The 12,668-nt window shown below is 37.6% G+C and overlaps 1 protein-coding gene across 7 annotated transcripts in view; it reads right to left on the bottom strand.

The window, feature by feature from the left end:
• The window catches only part of myt1l (myelin transcription factor 1 like), a 438,397-nt gene extending 431,200 nt beyond the window's left edge, over nt 1–7,197 (bottom strand). For 6 of the 7 annotated variants that reach the window (XM_033021668.1, XM_033021673.1, XM_033021674.1 and 3 more), the window contains exon 1: nt 7,089–7,197. The gene's annotated coding sequence lies outside the window, so the exon portion shown is untranslated. Of the gene's footprint in view, nt 1–4,689; nt 4,841–7,088 lie in introns of those variants that run through there. The other variant, XM_033021670.1, reaches the window with a different exon arrangement.
• Between the last annotated feature and the right edge of the window lie 5,471 nt (nt 7,198–12,668).

Below are 12,668 nucleotides of genomic sequence, written 5' to 3'. Positions count from 1 at the left end.
TATGTCACCCAAGTGTCATAACTGCAACGTATAAAGATCAAGAAAATCACCGAGCACTCCAATATATTCATTATCCTGCAAGATGTATGTTATTTGCCATAAGCATTTCAGGTAAGGTAATGCCACACTAATCAAACTAAAACAAATGAGATTCGAAAAGAGTGAATAAACAAAAGAGAGAAAAGTATGCTGAAAAGTCTGTAGCCTAAATTATAATGTTCTTCATGGCACAATGTCAATTAAATGGCAGAACATGCTTAGAGAACAGCAACTGCTCCTATTCACCATGAATAATTCTGAAGGATATCTGCAGTGATTCAGTCTGATAAGATACAGCAGATAAAATGGAGGTGAACAAAATTGCAGTGTTGAGAGTGGTTGGTGTCACCAAACAAGAGAATGATGAGTTCCTTTCATAAAACATCTCTATCCTATCTTTTTTTCAGACCATTTCTCCCTCAACTTAAATTCGTCCTCTATGATGATTCCTTTTGTTCCTCTGCCTCTTTTGGCTCCAATTCTTGTTACGTTGTCATGTTATGCAGCACAGTGTGAAAAATCCCATCTAAACATGGACATATTGCTGGGAAACTACAGATGGGTCAATATTGGAGCCTTAAGCTAAAGATGCCATTGACGTTTGTGACATTCACAAGGCTATTAGTGTACCTCTGCTGCTCAGGTGCATAGGGGTTGTTGTGACATCAATTAGCATGTTACATCCTAAATATCATTTGGACCTTCTCTAAAGAATGCATGACTCAATTTCAAAGTTTGTCGGAAGCCATCAGCAAAACAAAACAGAGTAATATCCATGAGATGATATGAAATGTTAATTCTATTTCATCGTTCCACAGATGCTGCCAGACATGCTGAATATTTCCAGCATCGTCTGTTTTCCTTGCTTGATTTATTGGCGATTTTCACACAATAGTTGGGCATAGACAAACCAATCCCATGCTCAGTTCCGGAAAGCTTAACTTCTTGTGATCTTCCATTTAATTTGTCTGCATCAATTGGCAATGTACTTCTACTTAACAGGGTTTCAGTGGCCTGTTTGCCATAGCTGTGTGTCTCAGACGGAGAGGAGAGGAGTGCAGGCTGCAGCTGTATTGAGGGGGCCAGAGGCAAGGAAGTTCAAGGATGGAGGTGACATTAAGAGTTCACAGCAAAGGACAGTCACTTGTTCCAGTCAGGAGCACGTCTGGCAGCAGGAAGCTGCACAGATCAGGACACAGGCTCCCACTTCAATGATTTCCCCTCTGAAATTGACTTGAACTTAACTTAACCGTGGTATGGGTGAGACCCTCTGTGAGATATCTCCCTCAACTGTTCAGATGCTGTTTTCCTTGGTGCAGGGTTGATGCGGCCTTGTCACCAACCTAACCTCATAACCCCATCCCTTCAAAGGATCATCAACCCATTCAAATGCAATCTCAAAGCATATGATTAGTACGGGTGTCAGGGGTTATGGGGAGAAGGCAGGATAATGGGGTTAGGAGGGAGAGATAGATCAGCCATGATTGAATGGCAGGGTGGACTTGATGGGCCGAACAGCCTAATTCTGCTCCTATCACTTATAACCATATGCCCAACTCAGAATTCATTTTAATTACTCTGCAATCATTCAGAAAGTGACTTCAGTATAAAAATAGAAAGGTAAGCAAGCCTTCCACATTGTTTGTCTTCCCTCTTCATTCCTGTAAGTTAGGAGGGTTTAAATCACGATGTAGAGTGCTCAGCTTCAGATTTCCGCACTTCCTGCTGCTCAGTCAAATTAATGCCACCTCTCCCAGCCAGACACTGAGACATGCATAGCTTCAATGAAGCTTTTACTCATATATAAATAAAACTTTTGTTTGGTAATCATTATTTTGGGGATTCCTATTGAAGTTATTCATGGAGTTCAATAATCCTCTGTGTTACTTTGACTACAGAATGATAACACGAGATGGGATGATGTGGGATCTGAACATCCCCTGCAACCCATTATTTGTCAAAGCCCCTTCATATTTTTAAATTGGAGCAAAACATTAATGATGTGGGAATCAAGGATAGCATCATAAATAATGTGTTTACAATGACAAACAGGAACAAGAAAAGTACTGATTAACATGAATTTGAAATTGGGCCAGTTAAACTTACAAATTGAGAAATGAAACTAAACATAACTTTATTGCTATCTGGTAATACAGATAATTTTGGCACCTTAAAACAGAATTGGTATTTCTTACTCCTTGCATGAAATTAGTACCACATCTGCAAAAAAACATAGTCATTGGATCTATTATATGTTTTATTGGATACAATACTGATTTGTTAAGAAAAATACATTCTTAAATATATATATAGAATATTCAAGGCATGTAGAACTAATAATGTATATCTGAACAATGAAAGCAAACATTTAAAGAAAGAAATGTGCGGGAAAAGTTTCAGTTACTGGTGAATATTCAAATAGCTACAGCAAGCAATAAATTCAAAGTAAAGCTCTTATCCCACAATTTTTTTTAAAATAATTTGCAGCAACAACACAAACTCGTTGCTAGTATGAAATAGAGATATACAGATTAGCAGAAAGATAACACTGCTAAATTATTTTTTTTTAAATTTGTACTTGCGAGTTTGCTGTTCACTGTAAAGTATCGCTGTTCACCAGGCATAAATGAGTTAGCTACTCTTAAACCAAAAAATATACTTTGCATTGCTCTGACAACATTCAAAGGAACTTTCTCAGTTGGGAATAATGCTGAGGATAAATTTTGAATTAATTATATTATGGAGTTTTGATCTTTTTTTCCTTACAGTTTAAATATAAGCCATGGTATCAGTAACAAAGGAAGATGCGGGTTATTTAGGAATGTGCAGTGACTGTTTGATTCTTTTCCAAATCCAGATATCTAACACATCCAGTTTTTATGTACTGTATTTGGAAGTTCAAGTACAAAATCTGTACAATATCCCCATCACACAACAGTTTTACACATATTGAGACTTGTTATTTACAGTGTCATTATACTTCTGCAATTTTGTAATGTTGCAAGTTAACAATGTTCATAATAATATTCAACCAAGAATAACATCTCCTTTTGTTTTGGTGCACTACCTTCTTTCTTTGCTTCATACGGGTTCATGGTGCTAATCCATTTATTCATTGCAATGAGGAAGATGTACTAAGTAGCAATATTTGTAATTCAATGGACATCTAATTTGACACATGCAGGATTATTTTAAATGAACAATTTATTTTGTGAGTGGAGAAAATTGTACATAATCAATTGTCACCAACAGGAACAACTGTTCCATTCCTATGTAAGGAAAACTGTGTTTCAATAACTGTTTCTATTAGTCAGGTCATTAATTTATCAAAACGTGGATTCCAAGCTATATTTTGTTTCCTTTCGAGTAGCTGCCACAAAGTGAAGCATGCTTTCCATTTTTGAAAGACAGTCCTTTAGCTGCAGGATTCTTAAATTTATTCCAACAAGCCTAAGTTTGTTTATTTTCTATCCTGCACCTTTAATATAATTAAAGACAGGAATACATAGAAAGATCCACCAGCTTACTTCTATACACAAATAGATCTTTCCAATTTCTCTACTCAAAATTTCAGCAAAAGTTTGCCAGCAAGGTTCACAACTTGCTGCTCCATAATACTCCATTTTGCTGCCACGGTTTCTGGCCCTATTTTTGACCCATATTTGTTTTATTTGGTTTTGGTGACATCAAATGTACAACACCCATTATCAACACCACTGGTCAAATTATATTTGCAAAATAAAACAGGATCCCTAATTATACAGAATATGTAAAATAATCTCCTGAATTTATAAACATTTTATCTTCCACTAATTAGAAAAGCTGCATCTCATAGAATGCTGTGCATATTCACAAATGTAGTTCATAAGCATTACAACTTATTCAATTAATGCTTTACATTTTTATTTAAATTACAGTGCATGAAATCATCATCAATTTAAAAACTTACAACTTTCTGTCATTATCCAAGTAACAACAACTTTTAAATTGACATTCAGTGCATGCTCTAAATCAGAGTTCTGCCATTTTTTAAACAAAAGGCTGAAGGAATTACCTTACTGGTTCTTCAGTGAAACAGCAGACATAAAGAAGTCAGATAGCTGGGACTTCTTTTGCACTGCAGTCAGATTTTGCACACTAAAGTAGGCCTGAGACTACAAGGGAAACATCTCAAAAGCAGAGAAAAAATACCCAGCCCTCCATACCGCAGTGCATCGCCTAGAGGATTGCCAGACTTAACACACAACAATAAACTTCATCAATGGCCTCGATTTCCACCACCACAATTCTCTAATTACACATTTTACCTGGACATCTGCCTTTTATCAGAACTCCCGAAGACCACCACTGTTCATCTGTATGCTAATAGCAATGCCACATGGACAAAGTGATAATAGTCCTAGGTGGAAATATCAACAGGCCAAGACAGAAACTGCAAATTTACACATAAAAAGAACAATAAAACAAGAAAAAGGAATAAGCCTACACATTCTGCAAAGGCTGCCGAATCAAACACAACCTCAGCTTAAGGGCATCAGACAGACAAGAGACTGCAGAAAACCTAGTTATGTAGCATGCATCGAATATGAGCTCCCTTAAGAGACAATCCTTCTGCAGCAATTTAAAATCACTAGCATATTGCTGACTTACCTCTTCCTCAGTCACAGTTTTAGATCAGGCAAAGTTGTATTCCATCCAAATCAAAATGTGTGGCCGAGATTTTCATGGATATCGGAACAATGGAAGCAAAAGTGACAAGTGTTTCCTCACACTATCATCAATTCTGTGGTCGATTCTACTAGACCATAGTTTGAGGTTGTATACCTTGTGCAACTAATACAGTACCCATGGGTCCTTGACTCTCTGGAGCTGTGTGTGTCTAGTATGTGTGCATTGCTGTATATAATGTAATACAGGGAAAGGCTGATTGTAAGACCTGACCAAAAAGATAGGTACACTAAGCTCTTAATTTAAAATTAAAACTGCTATATTTCTCCAACAGTTTTAAATAAAATCGTACACCATTTTTTTTTTGTTAAATTATAAAATACCAACTACAAAAAGAAAATTAGACGAGCTGAGAGACCATTGCAGATTACCGTAATAATGTCTGGGTGATCTGCCTCAGATCATTACTTTTTAAATTGGATGAATTCTGTGAATTATTAGATTAAATCCTTGAGCACTGAATTTTGTTTGCACCTTAAAACACATATATGCCATTTCCTTTTGTCAAGTAAATGATTAATTTAAACCCATAGTTATATTACTTATAAAAGACTAATATTCATAACTGTAAACAGTACAAACTGTTGTTACCTCAGAACAATGCAACATTTTGTACTGAGGATCAAATGTTTAACATTATAATTTTTTTTCTAAAATGAATTTCTGAAATGTTAAAGCAGCAATTATTTTCTATTCAAAATCACTAGCGAGCTGTAATTAAGAAATAATTCACAAAGTTCTAGCCAGAATTAATTTGTTATGTTACTATGTTAGTATTTTATTAACCACATCAATTTTCCAAGACATGTCTCGGTTTTCAAAGTTTGGGTAAAAAAGTTGGACAAATATTGTAATTGTTTTCAATTGAGAATTCAAAGAAAAACATACTAAAACCGGGTAGGACTTTGTAAAATATTCTGTATAATTGCAAAAAGAAAGCACATGCTTAATATATTTTAAGACTCCAAATTAACAAACTATCAAATCAATATGAACTAAGGTAAAGCAAAAGAGTAATTCTCAGTCTGCCTGTTAGCCAGTAGGGGGTCAATCAAAGCTCAGAGTTTCAGTTATGGACAGCTCCTGGTGCTGACAGAACACTCGCAAACATATCCCACATGAAGCCAGCCAGCCAGCCTTCAAAATAACCAGCAAATACAATGCTGCCGAGATAAAATACAAGTAATCACTAAATCCTTGCAGTGAAGCAGAACATTGTCAATATTCTCATTTATTAAACAGACCTTGGAATTTGTAAGAAACAAATATTAACTTACAAGAAAAAGAAAGACAACATAGCTTGGGTAAAAAAAATAATGGTTAGGAATTGAACCATTCTTGCTATTTTATCCTGAAGCTTTCAGTACCAGCTTCGCTGCTAAACTTTTAAGCATCTGCTTCTACCGTTTATTTGGGTCTGACAGTACTGAGCAGCTCCACAAAGTAGTCCAATAAAAGCTCTTTAAAGTAATAAAAGATTTGTAAAATGCACTATGCAAGTTAATATGCTAAAATTTTAAAGTAAAAATATGTAGTGCAAATAATTCCGTTGTTCCTAGTTTTAGCAAACTCTCGAGTCATTTTAAGTATGTTTACTTGATTCAGTAACATCAAAACTTTGCAGCACATAAACTAATTTTCTGAAAATCAAAGTAGGACAATTTTAACAATTTTGGCATCTAGGTCAAGGTTGATCATTTTCATATTTGGCCTAAATCCACCAATTCTATTTTATTTTTTTCCATGTCTGTAAATTAAAGGAAGACCAAAACATATTTACTTTTGGAAAATATTAGTCTTGCATTGCTGATGTTAATTTAAGCTTTTGAAACTATGGTGCATGCAGACTTAACTTCCACTCACTTTCAAGACTCAGTCCCGGCTTTGTGTTAATTTCCATCTGTTCAACATATAACAGATTAGTGGCTAACTTTCACCAGATGATTTGTAGGCAAATGACTGAGTATAGAATCAGAGAAGTCTGCTTATACTGCTGTCACTAGGAATCAACAAACACAACTAAAGACTGAACCAGTTGATTCAAAGATGAACTAAAAAGGCACTCTGCAGCAAATACTCAAGAGTGCACATTTATAATCTTCCTTTTAAATCATCGGCCAAATATAAATCTGTACTACATCACTGATTGCAGTACCAATGTTATTCCTTCTTTCCTTAGCAAATACAGTTATTAAAACACAGCACAGATCACAAGTAGAAAGAAATGAATGTCATCAAATCCATACTAGAAATATCTGAACATTAGCAGTCTACTTAGAGAAACCGGGAACAACAAAAAGAGAGAACCAAACTACACCCACCACAATAAGCAAAACACTGACTTCAATCAGACTGCAGGGAACAGCACTCTTCGCTGTGCAGAAGCTTAGGTAAAAATGTCGCCTTGGCAAGGATGACAAATGCAGCACGATAGGCTACCAGGCCTAAGGGATCTGTTATACTTCCACATACATCCACTAATGCACACACTCCCACTCATCCTCCCGATAGGCTTTTTTCACATCTTTTTACCAGCTTCAAATCCCCGGCATATGACCTTCTGTTAAATAGATTAAAAAAACGCTTATCAGTCATGCAAATGAGGCTGAATTCATTTTCCACAACAGATGGCCTCATAGATAATGATGGAACACAGAAAATTGAATGTCTCTTGCTATGTGGCCATGGCAACCAAGAGCAGAATAATATCAATAATAAGAGGTACTGCATAATAAGGTTGTCAGTTCTGAAAATCACACATTTTGACTAAAGCAGGTATAACGGGCAAGTTAATTTTTATATTTGATTTTTCTGCCTTTATGGGTGATGATGAATTTTAATACAAAATATCACCTTGGTTGAAGCAGATTGCGGTATCCTTTTCTAACCTTTGTTCAGAACTGCTTTTTTTTGCTTTCGATCTGGAGGGTGTCAGGGAGGTGGTCACTGTATCAGGGTGGGTTTTGATTTAAATGCTAGTTTTTAATCCGTGCTTGCTGCAGTCTGGCTGATATGGAATGCTGCAATGATGCAACGACGGTTTGCCTCAGGCTTCCACCCTGCCTCTCAAGGGGCCGTCCTGCAAAATGAATCAGCAGACGTCCTGATCAAACTGATTAAAATGAAAATGGCAAGGCACACGTCTGGGCGGAACTACCCGCGCGCGCTTCACTGCCTGACTGGCAAGCACGCTCACAGCACCTCCACAAATGGCTGATTGCCTCTCATATCCAACAGCCCGAAAAGAGTTCTGCGGTTTCTCCCCCTTTCCCCGACCAAATGAAAAGACAAGCTGACAGCAAAGTGCTGGATAAATGAAGAAAAGGGTGACTTTTCTCCTCGGCAGTGCGTGCCATTTGATGGGTTTGTGTTTCTGCTGCTAACCCTTGTGCATTTTAATTCAGAAATCAATAGAGCTGCTCTAATGGAAGCTCCACTTTCCGAGCAGCTGCAGACACCAGTGCTCAAAACAACTAATGACGTCTGTGGAGATTTTCAGCTGATTGGGCACCGCATCGGATGTTCTGTGAACCAAGGAATAGAAATCATTTACAGTCTGTTTAAAAAAAATGGCAGCTTGGATTTTTCAGTGCAGGGAGAGTGAAGATGAACCTCCCCACGTTCAGTCTGCACTGCTGAGAGGCACAGTCTCCTGAAGCCGACGTGATCACCACAGTCCTCAAGCTGCTGCCCTCACACTGTCAGACAGTGGACTGATCGCACTTGATAAGTGAAATGAGGACAGGAGTAACCCTTTCAGGAAACAAAAGAACTCCACATGTGTGCTGTGAAATCAAACTAGTGGCGGTAGAGGAGATGGCACTTAATATATATTTACATCTCTGTTTCATTATATTCATACATTCCAGAAATGTACTTAATTATATTTCATAAACTGATACAGAAAGTGACCTTTTCCTTCCTTAAAACAATATTTCTGAAAAAGACATAACATTTGAATGCTGCCACTGTATTTTCCGTCAAATTTTGCTTCAATGCCTGAAAGCAAAGAACATGCAGAGCTATGTGAGACAAAAGCGGGAAGTGGAATTGGTTGAATTGCTTTTACACTGAGCCAGTACAGATTTAACGGGGTGAATGGCCTCCTTTGGTGCTGTAATCATTCTGCGATTCTGTAAAATGCCATAGATATAATCATAACTTATGGTGTGCAAATTCAGTTCTGACCTCGGTATATGTATTTGCACAATTTTATCCAGTGACTGAACTGAAGAAAATGTTTTAAAATTTACATCATTTATTTCAGTGTGAGAGTTGTTAAACATTATAATGTTTTTGGATGAATATTCAACATTGGACCAATATGTACAAATGACTGAAAATACAACAACAACTCCTCCCTTGGCAGGTCAATGGCTCAATGGTAGTTTTCCCAAGCAAGTCAAGAGAAAAGAAATTCAAATCCACATACTGACATTCAACAGCAAAGCTGGCATTCTCAGTGAGGTTCCGAAGCTGTGCTGAACTATCAGACAAATGTCTTTCCAACATGCCATAAAGAGAAGACCCCCATGGTCTTCTCAAAGTCCTCTGTCACTACTCAAGGATATGAGGATGTTTATTGAGCATCTCTGGTCCATTTCTCCATTCATTGGGATATGACTCGCCTGCATTCAGGCTCCAAATATCTGCCTTTGAGTCCTTGTCTATTAACATCATTGATTAAGCTAGCATCGGTTCTTTTCATGGGTGGGCGTTCCAAACATCTATCACTTCTTGCATAGTTGTAGAAATTATTAAGTTATCTTGCATAACAGTGATTTTTGAGGCCTCATCCTTTGACAATTCCTTCATCACCACTGCCTCCCAATTCACAGAGGGGGGTGGTGAATATGGGTAAGGTCTCTATAAACAGCCTATTACCTCCCAAATCAAATCCCAAACAAATTACTCCCTACCCTTCTTTATTCAAACCAACATAATCACAATTTATAGAAAAACTCCTTCTAATGTAAGACATGTAACTGACATCCTAGAGGTCAGCCAATGTTCCATTCATTGCCAAATGCACATGATGGGCCAAATGATCACATTTCACACTGTAAATTGCCTCAATACTGGTGTATTCATGCAATGAAAGATTGCACATGTTTTAATGCAGCAAAAACTGTGGACAATACTTTAAAAGTAGTTAAACTAGAGGGTTTACAAATTGCTGAACGTACTCACTTTGATATTTCAGCTTTCCTTGTCACATATATACCCCGACCAGAATAACTGAAATAGATCATCTGGTTATTGATAGAATAATTTTTTGTGGAAATATGCTACGTGAAAATGTAGTCCAACTTTTCCTACATTATAGGAGTGACTAAGGTTAAAGATACCGTTTATTGTTAATATAGCATTTGGTTAACCCAAGATCATAAAATTTGGACAGGTTCGTACTCTATTCCTTGGAGAGCAGGAAGATGAGGGGTGATCTTATAGAGGTATATAAGATCGTGAAGGGGATAGACAGGGTAGAAGCACAGAGTTTTTTACAAAGAGTAGGGGAATCAAGAAACAGAAGACACAGGTTTAAAGTGAAAGGGGAACATTTAATAGGAACCTGAGGGGAAATGGAGCAAGCTGTCAGAGTGGGTAGTTGAGGCAGGTACTATAACAACATTTAAAAGATATTTTGAAAGGTACATGGAATGGAAAGGTTTAGAGGGATATGGACCACATGTGGGCAGGTGGGACTAATATAGACGGGGGCATCTCTTTTTTTAATCAAAACTATTTAATTCAAATATTAAAATTTACAATACAATAAAACAAATCTGAACCCACCACCATAATACAAGACAAACAAATATACTAAGTAAATTACTAAACAACTATATTGCAACTCTTGTCCAACCCCCCTCGGTGCCCACTGGTCCCGGAAATCCGCTAAGGTGCCCGTAGACAAGGCGTAGTCCCTCTCTAGTACCACCCGGGTGCAGACGTAACCCCAGAAAAAGTACCACCCTGGCGCCGTGACTCGCGGATGGCCAGCTTGGCCAGGCCCCAGACAGGGGCATCTTGGTTGGCATGGGGAAAAAGGGCTCCCTATACTTGAATTTGGGTTCAATTATTGGATCAGCTTTCAAAGTTAGGAGTTCGACAAGACTGAACACTGATAAAAAAAACAGAGCATTACAATTCTAACTGAGATGGGGTCCCCACCTATAATGTTAATCAATCTCAATCTCACTTCACCAGTCACACGCTTGTGTCATTTTCAATTATGTATTTTGTTCAAATATCATAAACCTATTTAAAATGTAATTTAGTTTAGAGATACAGCATGAAACCAGGTCATTTGGTCCACCAGCTCCATGTTGACTATCGATCAACAGTTTACATTAGTGGTGTTATTTTACTTTCTCATCTACTTCCTACACATTAGGGACAATTTACAGAGACCAATTAACCGAGAAACCCACACGTCGTTGGGTTATGGGAGGAAACAGCACTCGGAGGAAACCCATGCGGTCACGGGAAGAACATGCAAACTCCACACAGACAGGACAGAGAGCAGGATTGATCCCAGGTCTCTGGTGCTGTGAGGCAGCAGCTCTATCAGCTGCACTGCTGCGCTGCCCTTAAAAAAGTGAACACAGAAAAATAATAAAATACTGAAATAACCACATTGTTCAAATTTTGCAATCAGATGTTGACCTGGAAGAAACCAAATAGAGACAGTAAAGTAGGCAAAAAATGGTATAGCTACACCATACATCCTGCACTATCCTTTCACTACCACTGCAGCCAAATAATCATTGCAGCTGTCCTTAAAAATCATTATTTCATTGCTTGTAATAGTGAGATTGAGAAAATCTTAAATAGGTGCAAAATAAATCCAGAACTAGCTGAATATGAAATATAAATGTGCATTTTCAATTATTATTGCAACCATATCCACAAAAAGGAGCTGTTTTGATCAATACCTAATTTTATATATATATATTTCAATCCTGAGTTACGCTTGCTGCATTAAATTCCCCCATTCAACTTCACCTTCAATTAACAAAAGAATGCGGGGCTGTGAATGGTTTTCACCCTGCCGTTGACGTGAAGCTGTAAAAACACATTTGTTCTCACATTTTATAAACTACCGTTACACATCCTGCTGCCTGTGTGGTTAAGAAAATATATTTCCATGTATTCAAGAGAGAATCCGTTTCCGATGCTTTCTCTTGCTGTGGCTTTGGTATTGCACCAAGCATCCACAAGTCAAAACAACCACCCCCAACGCACACCTCCAGGGTTTATGCAGATTCTGATGGGAATTCGTAGCTCTGATATCAGATTTCTTACAAGTGATCAGCCTTGTTAATCACCGCAGACATTTCAGTTCCCTGGCCCTTTTGTATCATCGGCACTGAGAAATACACGGAAGGAGGAAAGCCTTTATTTATTAGGTCTTTTTCCTACATATTCCCTGCAGACATGCACTCTTCACATTTGTGCTTCATATATAGAATAAACAGCAGGGAGTGTCCCTGTATGCAAACAGAGTAAAATAGGAAAATCATTGGACCACGTCATCCTTGAGTCTAAAGGACGAATAGGTCGTGCAGCTTGCCAATGCAAATTGATTTATGCATGAATCTTAATCTCCCTGTCATTATTCCACTTTAATAAAACAGTGCAAAAATATTTGTGGTTTACACTTATTACAGCATCGTGGTATTTTTGTTACATTCGATGTGAATTGCAGTGGAATTTTAAAAATGTATTCTTACGATTACAAACAGAAACCCCAGCGTCGATATGAATCCTGCACAGATGGAATGTTAAAAGCTGTAAAAGGCGTGTTACCTTCCATGAAAAAGAATAAAAATCTGTGAGAGTCCCACTGGTCTCCCACTTCATATCTGGCAGGAGGCCAAATGAACCACTGGGAGGGA

The sequence above is a fragment of the Amblyraja radiata genome, chromosome 5, assembly GCF_010909765.2.
Source record: "Amblyraja radiata isolate CabotCenter1 chromosome 5, sAmbRad1.1.pri, whole genome shotgun sequence".
Lineage (NCBI taxonomy): Eukaryota > Metazoa > Chordata > Chondrichthyes > Rajiformes > Rajidae > Amblyraja > Amblyraja radiata.
The sequence above is the reverse complement of the archived record's forward strand: the minus strand, read 5'-3'. Positions and strand labels throughout refer to the sequence as shown.